Genomic DNA, 17,501 nt, shown 5'->3' with positions numbered 1-17,501 from the left:
GAAACCCGTATACTCTTATGCTATTATGGACAACCCTTCTCTCAGGTATTTGTAACTAGGTAAAGGAAGGACACAGGTGAGAAAGAAGACAAAGGTAATACACAAACGCAGGTAAGAAAAGGACATAAGTTAGAGACGGGGAAGGGTGAGAAAAGAACACATGTAAGAGATAAGAGAGAGACACAGGTAAGAGACGGGCACAGGTGAGGAGACGCAGGTGAGGGGACGCAAGTGGGGGGACGTAGGTGGGGGAACGCAGGTAGGGAAAGGGTAAATAATAGTCTTTATCACCTCTTTCTCTCTCTCTCTCTCTCTCTCTCTCTCTCTCTCTCTCTCTCTCTCTCTCTCTCTCTCTCTCTCTCTCTCTCTCTCTCTCTCTCTCTCTCCTTGAATACATTGATAACCTATAATGACGTCAGTTCCGCGCCCTTACTACTGGAGTGGCCTCGACTGACGTCACACACACACACACACACACACACACACACACATCAGCCATTGGGGAATTCACGCCCAGACAACCTTGCAATTACGTCTGGAGGGTCACGTGGCGATTTAGCAATTAGCCTCTTTTTTAATGATGAAAGTGGTGCCCTCTTTCATCCACATCACTCCGTCATCAATTACCAACTTCACCTCCGCTAAATGTGAGCTATTACCGCACCGAAGCTACAGATGTGCGGTTACTGTGTTTGATTATACATATACTGTAACTGTACGACCTGTCCGCTGGGTTGTGTGCTGTATATTGGAATTGACTAGTCCCTTTCACCGATGGACAGGTATTTTTCTGCGTTCATCTACGACATTTTAGACACTTACGTACGTGCTACAGTCTCTTGAGTAGTGTTGTGGCTCAGAAAAGACAAAATTCTCCCTTCTACCCTCTTTTTTTTTTTTTTTATTTCTGTATCCATGGAAACTTTCTTTAAGTGTTCTCAGTGTTATTAGAAGAAGACCATGGCAGTTACAGGGATAACTATACAGCTTCCGAAAACTATACAGAAGAAGCGTATGTAACCCAATAGAATACTTAGTTATACACATCATCCTATGCACAGTAATAAAAGTTACGTAACACTGGATTCGTCTCTCTTTCGATGGCTTATATTTATTATCTCGAAACGCCTCAACAGCACATATCCGACTCGCATTTCTTCAAGCAGTTAACTTTCAGTGGCAAAACACATCTTGCACGTACCTAATCTCTCCCTCCCTCATTTTTTTCAATATAGAAAAGCGTTGTTTGTGTGATGTTGAATTATGAGGCATATTAGTAAGCAAAGAGGTAAAGACATTCTATCTGAAGAATGAGTAATAATATAATCTCTCATGAGAAGCCAAGCAGTCAGAGTTAAGTGGCGTAAAAGAATTATATCAGCCGCTGACGAGATATGAACAGTGAGGTTATCATTTGGATATTTGAGTATACACAGTTCCTCTCTGTTATACTTCACGTGCCTTTCAGTGAGGGATGACGAATGCTTTTAAAATGTATGTTTGTAGATTCAATGAAAGTCAGCGTGATGTAATAAAGCACAGATTCTAAAATTCCTTCCTTTTTATTTATTTATTTTATTTTTTTATTTCATTTATTTATTCTTTTTTTTTTTTTAGGAGACAGTTGGAGAGCTTTTTTTTTTTTTTTACTGAATTTGTTTGCCCTTGGTCTGCTTCCCTCGTGCATGAAATAAAATAAAATGAAATAAAATAAAAAAAAATAGAGACGTGCTAGTAAAGTTGCTGGGGAAAATCTGCGGAAGTCTCATAATGAAATAGGAAAAAAATGGACTTATACAGATAAAATAATAATAAAATGGGTTCACAGAATGATGCAAAATCAATGCATTATAACGAAACTCCGCGCTTATGACGTATGAAAGTTCAAATCTACAAACTCACAAACTTACAAACGATACGAACGCTAACAACTTTCCTTGCATTGAAATGGAAAAAAAAAAACTATTTATGTCGATTTTAATAATACAACGCACAAAGTAGAATAGATACAGGATAAACCATCAACTTATATATCGGAAGTTCACTACGGGAGACGGCAAAGGCGATAAGAGGCACAACTGATATCGGCAATCGAGGGACAGTCCTTCAGTCCTTCATCTCCTTAAATTTTACTGTTGAAGCTTCGAGAATGTTGATATGACTCGTGGTGAGGAGCCGCCGGTGACCTCGTGGCGCAGGGATACTTAACGTGCCTCCCGTGAACCGACCTGCGTGTGTCGCCGCGGACCTGGCACTCAATTGGCAGGAAAAAAATGTCACTCCTAGAGAAATGCTTGTTGTATGACTATAGCTCACAGTAAATGTTTTCGTGTGATAACACCGTAAGACAGATTAGCAAAAAAGAGATAGATAAATAAAGATATATAAATGAATGAATAATCACAGTAATTGAAATATAAATAAACGAAACAGAAAATAAAGAGAGAAAAAGAAAATAAAAGAAAGAATAAGAAGAAAACTTGCAATAAATAAATGTCATCAGAATTCAACAAACTTAAATCACTACTCAAAGGGAAATTTTACACATTTTCATTCATTCATTCATTCCATTCTTCATTCAGAAAGTCAGTACCTTCTTAAAAATTTTCACATCACTCGATTACACACACGACATCTCAGTCACATGTTGAGTAACCTTCTGCATTCACCTCCATTACCTTTCACATTCTCCTTCAGTCTAAAGTCCTCTGATCCGCTGACAGTCACCTTACAACACCTGACGATTAACAAATTCTCAACAGATCAGAGAACATGAGATTGAGGAAGAAATTTAAACGCAGTGAACATAAGAACATAAGAACATAAGAACATAAGAACATAAGAAATAAGGGAAGCTGCAAGAAGCGACCAGGCTTACACGTGGCAGTCCCTGTATGAAACACTCCTACCTATTTCCATCTGTTATCCCCATCCATAAACTTGTCTAATCTTCTCTTAAAGCTCTCTAGTGTCCTAGCACTAACTACATGATTACTGAGTCCGTTCCACTCATCTACCACTCTATTTGAATGTAGTGTGTTCCTCGACAGCTGACCAAAAGTGTACCGTCCCTGTGTGGTGTGTTCCTCTCCTGGCTGCCCTGAAGATGAGCGTCATAAGTACTACATGATTATAACCTATCCCTGCGTAGTGCGTTGTTTGGCTGGCTATTGTGAAGATGGACAAACGCAATGTTAGCACAGACGAGGACAGCTGCATTTGCCATCAGATGTTTCGAAGTTAAACAGACGTGTGTTTGTGCATTTCAAATATTCCAAATGCCCAGCGAGACGTTTGCCACTCAAACGTTACATTGCTGCATGTCCTGCGACTCCCTTGTTTCAGCAGAGACCTGATGCAGAATCATTGACCCCGGGACTGCATTTCCAAATATTTCGGCGTCACATCTCGATCATTTTCATCACTTGTACCAGCAACCTTGCCCTTTCATCAGCACTACTTTCAAAGGAAATAGTGATGATTGGTCGGGTTCTCATGGGTGTTATTCCCCACAGATGATGTAATTTCCCTTGTTAAATCGCTACAATCATGAAAAAACAAACGAAAACTTGCGACAGCGATAATTAGTCGGGTTCTCAAAGATGTTAGTCCCCAATAACGATATAAAATCAATTATCAAGCTGCTATAATCATGAAAGCATTCTAAGATGTTCTCAAAAGCCGATGAAAAATTAAGAAAAGACAACAGAACACTTCAGAACACGAGGCCTCTAGAACCAGATCCCTGATACGACACGCGGGTCCTCGCAGGCTGGCCGGGTCAAGGTCTGAGAGGGCGCACATTGAGCGGTGCCTTCCATCAAGTAATAGCCTAACTTTCCCTGACAATAAAGATTTCCGTTAACATTTGGAAAGAAATAAACTGTCCCTCCTGAGCCGTGGTGATTTATAGTTACTGTCTCACAAGAGGCTGGCTGGATTTACTGACATCTTCACTCTAAGCCTTCCATTTTTGACTGGCGAGTGTCGTAGAATCGGCAGATTAGACACAAAGCTCTCCATGCCGTTTGGAAGGATGTAAGCAGTCTCTTCCTAATTTATAGAGACCGTCTCACAAGAACCTGAATGGCTTTACTGACATCACTGAAATTTTCTTTTCCCCTTCTTCTTTATACTTGCTATCATTGCAAACAGCCACACACACACACACACACACATACACACACACACACACACAGAGAGAGAGAGAGAGAGAGAGAGAGAGAGAGTGCACAAAAAATGGTAATATATCTGTAGAGAATAAGAACATCATCGTAATCATCATCATCATCATCATCATCATCACCATCACCATCACCATCACCATCACCATCAACATCAACAACAACTGCAACAACAACAACTACTACTATTACTACCACAACCACCACCATCACCACCACCACTTCTACTTTCAAATCCACATTACTGTACCAAGAGAATGGACATGGGCTGACAAATGCATCAGGAGCACCCGAGTGAATGAATGCTGGGCCGCCTCCTGCCTTGCCGCTGATTCCCAGCTCTGCTCGGCTAACCTTTCAGTTCAACAACAACGTAAATGAGCAACACTGCCTTGGGTGACCTTTAGCGGCAGAATGTGCTGGTACCAGTGAAGTGCCGCTGCTCACGTGGCGGGTGGCGTGTGGCGGGACTTAAGATGTGACTGTGGTGATGTGGTGGAAGATATAACAAGGGGGGTTTAAACAAAATCTTTAGGGTTTGTATTGTAGTGATGTGATGGAAGCTAACACATATAACAAAGATGATGCAAACAAGTAAGACAAGAGATAACGGGTTCGAGCTTAATAAAGTTTGATTCATTGTGATGGAAAGTAAGAGTTATAACACGGGTGATGTAAACAAGGTCTTTAGTGTTATAGTATTTTAGTGATGTAATAGAATCTAAGAAATAAAACAAGAGTGATGAGAAAAAGATCCTCAGGGTTAGTAATCTGGAAAGGACAAGAAATAACTGGCTCGGCCTTGATAAAGTTGGATTCAGTGTAACGGAAGCTAAGAGATCTTACAAGGGTGATGTATGAAAAATTTAACAAGGGCGATGTGAAAAAGATCCATACGGTTAGTAATCTTGAAAGAACAAGAAGTCGACTTGATAAAGTTAGGATGAGAAAAGATAGGAAGACATTGGTTCATAAATAGAGTGACAGGTGACAGGAATGGACTTCTTAATCACATCGTTAGTGCCGAGTCAATAGCGATCTTTGGAAAGATTAGATAAATTTATGGATAGGAATGATAGGTGGGTAAAGGTGGATGTGTTTTATACAGGGACCGCCACGTATAGGCCTACTGGTCCAGCTTCCCCTAAGTCATTATACTCGAACCACATTATCTTAACTAGCGCATATTATTAATCTTTTGAACGTTAATGACAATATGACATCTGACATTTCGTCTGAAAAACTCTACATGATCCTACTTAGCAAAAATCTTTTAAGCACTAAAAGATTCCAACCTCTAGATTTTGCTGTCTGTGATGTCTAGAGAATTTCATTTCCCTTATTTTCTTATGCTTTTATCCAAGTCATTACGGAGCTTTTAAAAACTTATATAAATTTATGGATGAGGATGATGGGTTGTAAATACGTAGGTTTGTTTCACGCAGGGACTGCCACGTATATGTTCCCCTGAAGCAGTCACTATGGCAATACCCGGGTCTGCTAGGGAACCTGCGTGGCGTGAGCAGCGGCACGCGCTGCTTCTTCCTCAACCAAATGAAAAGTTAAAACACTTAAGAAATTTTGCACAGCAGCCACGACACGCCAGGTTGCACGATATTAAAAGTTCTCAAACTTTTGTTAGCACATGGAGTGCATAAAATTTTATCCTGTGAATGGCAGCCATCAGCCTGACAGATGTAAAAAGCAGAAGAGAGCTCAGTTCGAGGTTTTACAAAACCAATATGAAGTTGAAAGTGTGAGGTATACAAGTTTGTAGATTTAAAAAATGCCTAATCATGTAACACAAGGGCAATGAACAATCTTTTCCAGCAGGAAGGACACGCGGGTGAGCTGCTGCATAACACACGCACGGCGATGTTATAAGAATGATAATCATCTTTCCTAGGTGTTCTGGCGCATCACACTGGACGTGTATGAAGCGCGTGAAGCTCTTGGTCCTGCTGTGGCCATGCCATCATTTTCCTGCGACCTCAGATAATGTCAGAGGTATATTGAATGTACACTTGTCGCTGCGCCACAAAGGCACATCTAACCTTGCATCCCGGGCAGCGCCTCCCACACGTGAGGCTCATCTTCCGGTCCCTTAGTGAAAACTCTCCATAAGTATGAGATCTTTCGAGTCTCGTTATCTTAGTACAGGTTCTCGAAAAAAGCACGTTCAGTGGTACTAATTTTATCCCCAAACCAGAATTCATTGTTGTGAAAGTGTGAAACGGGCAGACTTATCGCCCCTTGTCACACACACATTTGATGTTACACTCCCTCGCCTTAGTGAAAGCATACGTACTGTGGCTTTATTTTCCTGGTTGATCTTGATAACAAGTTCATCAAGTGGAAATAGCCTTGTGTATGTCTAGGAGTGGCACCACTGAAGATGTCTGCTTGTCTTGCCACTTGTTATTCTATTTAGTATTTTCTTCAACCTAAATTATTATTCTCACCGTCGCCTTCGGTAATTTTCCTATGAAATTGTATTTCTCACTCGGCACAACACAAGTACTCTGTCACTCTTCAGTCACTGTCTATAGTCACTCTGTCTCTGCAGCGCCACGAGTCTTACAAAGGTCTTACACGCTGAGCGACAAGCCTGCGTGCGCCCTGGTCATGGCCGTGAGGGCTGCGGCACGGCCAAGGCGTAGCTGCCAACCAATGAAACAACTGCTTCTGCAGGACGTGTTATGACACCATGGAAATTCCTAAATTTTCTCCAATTAAATTTTCCAATTTTATGAGAAATTATCAACACAGTCGTTATTCTGAGTCACTCCGGAGCGTTATCATCACCGGTATCTTGTTTTCTGCTGCCCTGCTTGTGGTTAACTACTATGTTTTGTTATTTGTTATTTTTTTTTCTATCTCTGTTCACTACTGATAACAAATGTTCCACTGCTGGATCGGTAGAGGCATCCTTACATATGCAATTATTTTCAGAAACTTATTATTTTCTACATCGAACAACGTGATAAGTTTCTTTAGCAACGCTCTTGTTATTTGCATGAACAGCGCTGTGTTGCACTGTCCTGTGCTGTCCACCACACCAACACGCGTTCCTTAATGCATTCTCCTCCACTTCCTGCAACGCGGCAGCAGTACACAGAAGCGCGCATCCCCGGAAGTACACACACAAAATCTTTATAATAATACTTGTAATCTTAGGAAGTCATCATTGCCATCACCTGTGTATTTACACTGCAACTGTCGTTAGAGTCACAACTGCCATCTACAAATGCTTATGGAAGTTACAATGCATCACAGGGGAGGTGATAAAAATTCATGCCCAGTGTTTCCCGCGCAGCACAAGTCCCAGAGTGACTGACCGCAAGACAGAAACATGGAGGCACGGAACTCCTCTGCCTCCTCTATTCCTCGCCACGGCAACACTTGGGACTGCTTGTTATACTAACTCGGACGGCCCATGGAGTCGCCAGTTTCCGGCGCCAAGAAGGGAGGACCTCTCAAATCCCTCAAATCGCTTCATTTATTTTACTGACGGGTTGGTCCCTCACTCTCCGCCCCGCGGGACCAACACCAACACTCGCTAGGAGGCCTACACTACACTCTATCTATTCCTCTTCTCATAAATCTATCTATCTATCTATCTATCTATCTATCTATATATATATATATATATATATATATATATATATATATATATATATATATATATATATATATATATATATATATATATATATATATATATATATATATATACATATATAGTTGAAGGGAAAGTTGAAGTTTCATAGTTGAAGGGAAAGTAAAGCAGGACTCAGTCTTGCAGCAAAAGGCAGTTTATACAGTAGTGGCATGATTCCCCGCTCATTGCGTCACGGGAAAGTGGAACTGGAGAAGGGTCGCTGGCGGGAAGTGGAGAATGAGAGCATATAATCAACAAGTTAAAAAAAAAAAAAAAAAAAAAAAGTAAAAACAGCAGCAGGAGACAAGACGGCAGGGAGGCAACATTACGATGGAACGGAGGATCTTAAGGCAGTCAGTCACCAGAAGGGAAGCTGTGAGATATTTTTGCTACTGATACAGAAATTAACTAGTATCCTCACTCTTTCATCCTTCTTACTGGCAAACTCTGAAACATTCTGCCTTCACCTGTCTTTGCCTTCCTGAGACCTAAAGACACCTGGAAGACGGAAGTATCAAGGCACCAATCTTGGAGAGCAGCAAGAAATGGAATGACGCCTTTTTATCATTTTATTGTCCTTGTCTAGTCTACTTCACATGCAGAAACAGATCAATAAAAGAACATCACATCTCTGCAGCACACATATTGTCCTGGACACACAACACTCACCGGCAGGGAGGTTCGCAAATCCCTGTTCTGTACTTCGTGCGGGGCAGCACAGAGGCATCCGGGCACATTGTTTTCACGCTTTGCTAAAACTTTATAATTTTCGCCTTAAATCTCAGTACAAATTATCGAGGAAAAACAGCAGTACGTAAATATGTGAGAGTTTTTAATGTAACGCAGCCATTACGATGCAGTCCAAGGCTCGCCCTCCTACACGTTATCAGGATAATTCGCAAAACTCCCTTGAAAAAAAAAATGTAGAAAGTTTAAACGTACGTATATTCACTGCTACGTCTATTTACTTAAAAGGAAAAAAAAATAAGGAATATGAATCGATGCATATTTTATCATTGCGCTGCTAATATTTTTGTTTTCGTGCAGTAAACTACCCAAACGATGACTGTAGCTCTTATTATGAAACATTTCGGCGTCTTATTACTACTATCAAATTCCAATGGATGTTATTCTTTGCAGGAGTGCTTTCATACTTCTAATGATAATTCAACAAGAGATTTATACTGCAAATAAGAAAAATACCCTACAAGAACCTGACAAATCATCAAAGAGCAGTCATAAGGATTACCCATGAGGAAAAGTGTCTTGATACCCACACAAAATATTAAAAGTACTGGAGAAAAGCACAGGCAACAAGTTACGGAAAAAGGTTTTAATTAGATATTAACGTGAGATTTAAATGTTGAAAAGCTGTAGATTAGCAAAGACTGGAAAAGATTGAATAGATGGGTGTTGTAGAACGGCAAAAACTAGAATAGATTAGTGTTGTACAGTAGCAACGATTGGAAAAGATGAGTGTTTTACAGTAGCAAAGACTGGAATAGACTGAGTGTTGAGAATAGCAGACTGAAATAGATTACAATGATGTGGTTTTCAAGAGTGTCCGCCGCCTCCTGGCCACCTGAGGAGCATTGGAATCATTATAATGGGCGGCAGGATGGATGGCTTTTAGAAAACAAAGAGAAAAAAAAAATCCTGAAATATCTGGAAATATTGCCCATAACTCACGTCAAATAGAACGATTCCTTTCAAGAAAATCAAACAAAAAAGGAGACGCATATGGACCAGTTATTTCTCAGGTCGTTCTTTATAAGTGGGCAGTGTGTGTGTGTGTGTGTGTGTGTGTGTGTGTGTGTGTGTGTATGTGTGTGTGTGCGTGTGTGTGTGTGTGTGTGTGTGTGTGTGTGTGTGTGTGTGTGTGTGTGTGTGTGTGTGTGTGTGTGTGTGTGTGTGTGTGTGTGTGTGTGTGTGTGTGTGATTTTAGTCATCATTATCAGCGTCATTGTCATTATCGTCATCATCATAATAATCATGATTACCATCGTCATCACCACCATCGATAACAACAAAAACAACAATAACTAGCAAGAAGAAGAAGAAGAAGAAGAAGAAGAAGAAGAAGAAGAAGAAGAAGAAGAAGAAGAAGAAGAAAAAGAAGAAGAAGACGAAGAAGAACAAAACGAAGAAGAACGAAACGAAGAACAAAACAAAGAAGAAAACGAAGTACAATCCTGCTGATACTACTACTACTACTACTACTACTACTACTACTACTACTACCACTACCACCACTACTCCTTCTACCACTTCTACTACTACATAAACACACGTCATTATATACACACAAAGTATACACAAACAACTCAACACAGCTTACAAAACAAACAAAAAACTAACACCCACACACGCTAACACACATACTAACACAGATCTTAACGACGCTGCCACACATCCATCCACACACGGGTCAGCCTTTCCCATGAACACGCAACGGACACAAAAAACACATATAACCCAACCACGGGAACAAAACTTAACAATCCCATTCACTGCAACAAAACACTCGTAATAAGGAGTTTTACGAGAACGTGGTCTTCAGATCCAAACAACTGCTTGCCACGCCGTCATGAGTCAGCACCTTGAGAACACTGGGTGGTGCCTTTGTCTTGCCTAAGTTCGTGCTTATGGATGGGGATTTTGACTCTTAACCCCTTCACCGCTATAGTCGTCTTTTCACATTGAGATCATTGTACTGAACTGTGTGGATGGACGAGAATACTAGTATGTGTCTTTGTTCTTCCTTCTGTTCGTGAGTATGAATGAGGACTTTGACTCTTAAACCTTTCACTGTTATTGTCGTCTTTTGCTAACACTGAGATCACTGTACTAAATTGTTTGGATGCACATACGGAGAAAGAAAATACATTGTTAATTTCATTTTTGCTAAGCTACAGAAGTACGTTTTGTTTTTTGTAGGAGAATATAGTACAGAAATTAGTCTTTAAAGCTGTAGATGATAATGAAAAGGAATTGAAAATAGTTGAAAATAGCTTTCATGAAAGTCCAGAGCAAAAATTGGTTCACAGGGTTGCAAATAAGTGGAAATATAGCAAGTGAACAGACATAAGTTTGAATGAGTTTAAATTTATGGATGATGATGACAAATGCTAAGGTGTTCTTGGATAAGCTGGCTGGACTTTTCCAATCTTATTTTGTTACCTTCTTTTTTTTTTAAGACGGACACTATCCTCGGGCAACGAAAAGGAAGAAAAAAAAGGTTCACTGAGGTACCAGCCCCTAAAGAGAAAGCCAAAAGGAGATACTTTGTGTTGGTCAGTTAGTCTTTTCAACCTTCTTATTTTCTTGTTTCAAAATACCGGTACAAGTGCTCCTGTGTCTCATCTTGTACCCGAGCTCGCGCCGCGCGTCTCAGGAGATTTGAAATGTTTCTCGGAGCCGAAAGCAGTTTGGAATGTACCGCTAGGACTCAAAAGAAATACATATACAATCCTACCCGGAAATAAGTGAAAGAGCGAGCTTATAGTACACTTTGTAATTGTGTAGCTAGAAAAATGTCTGGAAAAGTTCTCAGAGTGGGGTTGTTTGGAATGCACCGTTAGGACTCAAAAGAAATACAGTTACAATCCTACTACTCGGGAAAATTAGCGAAAAAGTGTAGGAAGAAGGACGCCTAGAAAAGTTTCCCGAGTAGGATACAGTTTGGAATGCACGTTAAGACTCAAAGGAAATACAAACACATTCCTAAACTAAAAATGTGCGAAAGCAGGATTGCCGCTCATAAAGAAGACAGGAAAGCAAGAAAGGCGCCTAGAGAAAAAAAAATAAAATAAAAAGAAGAAAGAAAAATCACCGAAATTATTCCTGATTAACTGCCTCGCTAACATAAAATACTATAAGAAAAAATTCATTCAAATGACAAGATACATGCATATTATGCCTCGTATTTGATCTACAGCCACTGAAAAAAAAAACTCAAACGACAAGACACATGTATATTGCGTCTCGTGTTTAATCTACAGTCAACATGATGTCTGGAAGCCCAACTGTCTAAAAAAGGAAACAAAAAAGCTGAGTGCACGATAGGTAAGTCACGACACCCGTCCATTATGCCGTCAGCCTCACGTGGCCGCCTCCCTGTGCGTTGCCGGGGGTCAGGGGAGGATAGGGTTGTGGTAGGAGATGGGGAAGGGTCTGGTCGGGTAGGGTCGGGCAGGGTCTGGGTCGGCCTGAGTTTATGTGGTTAGTCCAGGGATGGAGTTCGCTCAGAATAAGGGAATCAGCAACGAAACAGACAGCGGGCAAAGACTCTGGGAAAAAAGTTAGTCAGGGGCATTCCTGTCACCACGTGCACGGGTCATCACACCACGATGCTGACAATGCAATATAACACACAACACTTACAATACTAATATAAGCTAAAGTAACACAATATAAGGAATACTAACACATGTACATACAAATATAATCCACACTAACACAACACAATACCAACAGTACAAAATAAAAGCTAAACTAATACGAAAATTAAGCCAAGCCAAAAAAACACATTCTTGCCAGCACAACACAACTAGGATAACACAATCCTACCAAAGCACAACAACACAAGCAGTAACCAAGCGAACACAATCCACCTGACAAACACCAAACACAACTCAGCACAACACAATGACTTCCTTCTGAAAAATGCCACCACAACACACACACACACACACACACACACACACACACACACACACAAAAGTAGCCAACACATGACCATGCCAATAAACAACAACAAAGCCAAAACACAAACAAGACAGCAAAAGCGAAGCCCTCGTAACGAACCCACCCCTATCTCCTCCTTCCCGTCCGCCCCCTTCCTACCTCCCACACCTCCACCCCCGTCCTAGCCACAACAGCAGCAGCAGCAACACAAATTCTGATGCCGCCAAAATACAACGGTGAAAAAGTCTGACGCGGCGGCGGGAAACATTTTCAAAACACATCATAGGAACACCACCGCCGTTTTTGGGGGGAAGTTTCGTTTCTTTCCCACCGTGAATGTTATTGCTTAACTTTCGGGGCCTTGGAGCTGCTATTTGGTAAGAACTTGCCCGCGAGGATAACAGCGATTGCTTAGCCTTGATGTTTTGAGTTTGCTGGAGCGTGGCAAGTCTGAGCTGCTAGTGGTGGTGGTGGTGGTGGTAGTGCTGGTGACTGTCATGATGCTCCGCCCTCACTTAACTGATTAGTCCTCGCGTTAACAGAGGTTGCATATTGGAGAGATAGCGGACTGTGTACTGGAAATTACGGTGACCATCTAAGTAAAGGTGACCCAGACACAGCTGTCTACCTAGGAATTGGGAATTTGGTCATGTAAGGAAGAAAGGCTGGCCGAGAGATAGCTAATTGCCTACTGATTGTCTGCTATGAAAAAAGAAATAAGCCATTTACTTGTGACTTTTTATGCTTTTTAGGTTTATTTATACTCTCTCTCTCTCTCTCTCTCTCTCTCTCTCTCTCTCTCTCTCTCTCTCTCTCTCTCTCTCTCTCTCTCTCTCTCTCTCTCTCTCTCTCTCTCTCTCTCTCTCTCTCTCTCTCTCTCTCTCTCTCTCTCTCTCTCTCTCTCTCTCTAGGTATCCACACCTATCTTTTTTGGTCGTGATTCTAATCTTCGATACACCAGTCTGGGGGTACGAGTAGTGGTGGTGGTGGTGGTGGTGGTAGTGAAGGATGGAAATGAGGCCAGAAACGAAGGATTTGCAAATACAGGCGGGAAATTGAGTCACCTCGAGGAGAGTGTGAATGAGAACTAATGCATGTAAGATTTCTGATAGCGTGATCATCCATTTGTTCCAGTCTGCCTTCGCAAATCTAATGAACCTGATAGACAAATCGATGCAGCAAGGTATTTTCATTCCCCGGAAGCATTCAGTAAGGTCCTTCTCTAGACCTGGAATGGCTAGACAAGATAGACTTATTACAAAGGCATTCTCACATTCTCAGTTCCCGGCAGCCTTACCAAAGTACCTGCCTGATCTTGGCTTGAATGGCTGAGCAAAAGGGATGCATTACAGAGACATTGTTGGTTCCCGGCAGCCTTCACAAGGTAACGTGCTGCTCTAACCTTAAACGGCTTGACAAAATAGACGTACTACAAAGCATTTTCGGTTCAGAGTAGATTTCACAAAGTATTATCGGCCTAAACACATTCTTAGTTTCCGCCATCCTTCATAAAGTACCAAACTGCTCTTGACTTGCATGGTTAAACAAGCAGACGTATTACAAAGACGTCCTCAGTTCCCAGCAATCTTCACAAAGCATCACTTTGATCCTGGCTAGAATGGTTTACTTCAAGGAACGGCTACAGACAGGCAAGGTACCAAACACCATGATAAATTGAGGGTTTCACTCTCTCAACCAATAGTTTAATATAAAAAATTCTAAGGCGGATACGGTCATAATCAGAAGCCGAATAACATACTACACTTACTTCCAATGTGCTTACTGTTTTCCCTCTATCTTAAGTCCTCTGATCTTACTAATCTTCGTAAGGAGGTTATCAGCAAACCAGCGGATTTAAGATTGATAGAAAACGGTAAACACATTGAAAATAAGTGTGATATTTTACTCGACTTCTGATTATGACCATACCTAAGTTAGAACAAATATTAAGACGTTGACTGAAGAAGTAAAATCGTCAGTTTATCCTGGTGTTTTTGTATCTTCCCTGTCTGTGGTCGGTCCTTGAAGACAACAATTCAAGCCAAGACCAGTAAGCGCTACACACGCTGGAAAGAAGTGCAGCGCGTTAATTCACTTTTAACCGTGACTTAGTGCGATTCCAAAAGATTATGCCCATGCAAAAATGAGATTCATAACATTTTCAGACATTCTTCAGCAAGTGGCTACGAATTATTTTTCTTTCCTTTTCTTTTCTGTCTCCGCAGCTTAAAGGGACAAAAAGTAACTAAACCGCTTGTCGTGGGGATGGGTGCCGGGGGGAATGAACGCAATAGTGATGATGCAACACCGCCCGATGACTTGAACGGTTTAAAGAAGGAGTATCAAAGCATCTCTGAAATTAAATTAATTACATCCTTTCATTCTTCTACCCATGTTTCTTTTATTTAGCGCCATACAGTGCAGGCTCTTAGGCTCTTTTTGTTCTATGGTTTTACTTTTTAAATTGTTTTTTATTTATCTATGTATTTATTAGTCTATATGAACATTTGTTTATTATTATTTTAGTTACAATGATCTTATTTTCAGGGAGGTTTTTTTTTTTTTTTTATTTGTTTATTTTTTATTTTATTTTTTTTTTTTTTTAGTTTATTTATATACCTTTTTTTTCCTTGGCCAGCCAGTCTCCTTGACACCTAAATAAAACCAGGCAGCGTTACTCATTAGGAGTGAATGGACTAAGACTGGCCGGGACGCGTGGAGTGGCGGCACGTGTAGCAACAAAAGGCCTCGCCTGATACAAGTTCAAGAGCAAGCAGCTGGAAATTAAGCCCAGGCGTGGGTAGAATATCACTACCTTGGTGATGACACAAACCAGAATGAGACGAAAAATATACAAATAATTAAAATACACTCTAAAAAAAATCCAGTATCTTCGTATCTTGAATGATTTGAGATCTCGAGAAAAAGAGTAACGATAATATTCATCTAACTAGTTTTTGCTTCAAGGAAAAACCCCAAGACGCGAACCTTCTGTCCCTGAGCGTACCCGAGCATAATAACTGGCCCAGTGAGTGTTGATGTATTAGCCGGGACAAATATGATAATGGAAAGACGGTTACAGGAGTGATGGTGATGGTCAGTATATTTGAAGTGGTATTTTGTGGGATCGTTCATGACTTTGCTGGTTTGAAGCTTTTGTTGGCTGGTTCTTTGGCGTTACGGTAGTTTTTTTTTTCTCTCTTCTTTGGTCTTTTTATTTTTCGTTCTTTGTTATTTTGCTTCATTTTCTATAGTCCATTCTTCGTTATTTTTTGTGTAGTAGTAGTAGTAGTAGTAGTAGTAGTAGTAGTAGTAGTAGTAGTAGTAGTAGTAGTAGTAGTAGTAGTAGTAGTAGTAGTAGTAGAAGAAGAAGTAGTAGTAGTAGTAGTAGTAGTAGTAGTAGTGAACCCAACGCCTCACAGGCGGGTCCACATATACGACTGCTTTTATGGATTATTATCTGGTTATGTGGTGTGGCTGTGACGGCGTGGTAGTATTGAGGTGGTGGTGGTGGTGGTGGTGGTAGTGGTGGTGGTAGTGGATATAAAAGCGTAACAAAGGAAAAATGGGAGTAAAGGAGCAAGTGACAAGAATAAACTGGTAAAGAAAGACGCCTTGTTAACATCCATTGCTTGCATTGCACATCTAAATTCACCAAGACTCTCTCTCTCTCTCTCTCTCTCTCTCTCTCTCTCTCTCTCTCTCTCTCTCTCTCTCTCTCTCTCTCTCTCTCTCTCTCTCTCTCTCTCTCTCTCTCTCTCTCTCTCTCTCTCTCTCTCTAGTAGCAAATCAAGGGGAGACTTTATCGCAACTTAATCACCTGTATTCTTACGACTTATTCAAAACGCTAACCTATTTTTTTAACCACGTAATAAAATCAACACAAAAGTGAACTCGCCAGCACCTTTCTCAGTTGCTAAATCAAGGAAAGACTTCTGCAAAAGTTGACCAGGAGTGTTATTGTATCCTTTTCAAAACGGTAAACCAGTTTTCTTACAACACAGGAGTTTACAGAAATGGGAAAAGATGACTGAACGAGGAACGTCACTTATTTTGTGTCCAACCCATCGTCATGTCTTCACCTCGGCATTGGCCACGTGTCTGGATCAGTGAAGACTGGAGTGTATTGGACAGTAGAAGGTATTTTTTCAACGTTTCAGCACGTAATCATGACTACTTTTAACAGGTTCTGGTAGAAGGTAACAGAGACTGCCACGTGAAGACCTGGTGGCTTCTTACAGCTTCACCTATTTTCCTACGTTCTTCTACGGCGCTGAGAAATTTTCCGTCAATAAATCAATCTTATGTTCTTATGTTCTAAGGTTTTCAAGGTTTTCGTAATTCTATTGGTAATTTAACAAATAATCTATACCATCAGCAGAAAAAGAAAAATACACCCATGAGAACCCATCTAATCATCTCTGTGGCCTTTGAAAATATGCAGTCCTGGTGAGAGAGTGAAATATTTAAGAGTATAGGCTGGTATTGCCTCCCGCTGCAATATACACCCACAGGAAGCAGTTCATTTCACTGTTACTGAAATATTCAGATATACGTATAGGCTAAGCAATACCGTAGAATCAAAGCAATCATTTCTCTCTCTCTCTCTCTCTCTCTCTCTCTCTCTCTCTCTCTCTCTCTCTCTCTCTCTCTCTCTCTCTCTCTCTCTCTCTCTCTCTCTCTCTCTCTCTCTCTCTGCTTCAGGAAACCAATACAATGTTCATAAAGCTGCTTCAGATTTTTTCGAGAAAATAATGTTTCATGTTTGAAGGAAAGGATATCATTAATATTGATTCGTTACGAGTAAATATGTTTTGTAACGTGTTTTCGTGAACGTGAACAACGGAAGTTCTAAAAATAAACCGTTTCCTAAAAACAGCGAAATTGCAGCGACGTTAAAAAAAAAAAAAAAGAAAGAAAGAAAGAAAGAAGAAACTAGCAATGTACCGTAGAAAAACATCTCACTCTAT

The 17,501-nt window shown here is 40.7% G+C and overlaps 1 protein-coding gene across 3 annotated transcripts in view; it reads right to left on the bottom strand.

Moving 5' to 3' along the window:
• Positions 1-17,501, bottom strand: part of LOC135114982 (beta-1,4-glucuronyltransferase 1-like) — a 114,992-nt gene that overhangs the window by 84,569 nt on the left and 12,922 nt on the right. The window contains exon 1 of one of the 3 annotated variants that reach the window (XM_064031347.1): positions 6,493-6,801. The exons of the other annotated variants lie outside the window; for them this stretch is intronic. The gene's annotated coding sequence lies outside the window, so the exon portion shown is untranslated. Of the gene's footprint in view, positions 1-6,492; positions 6,802-17,501 lie in introns of those variants that run through there. 3 annotated transcript variants of the gene reach the window in all.

Source organism: Scylla paramamosain, chromosome 2, assembly GCF_035594125.1.
Source record: "Scylla paramamosain isolate STU-SP2022 chromosome 2, ASM3559412v1, whole genome shotgun sequence".
In the NCBI taxonomy this organism is placed as follows: Eukaryota; Metazoa; Arthropoda; class Malacostraca; order Decapoda; family Portunidae; genus Scylla; species Scylla paramamosain.
The sequence above is the reverse complement of the archived record's forward strand: the minus strand, read 5'-3'. Positions and strand labels throughout refer to the sequence as shown.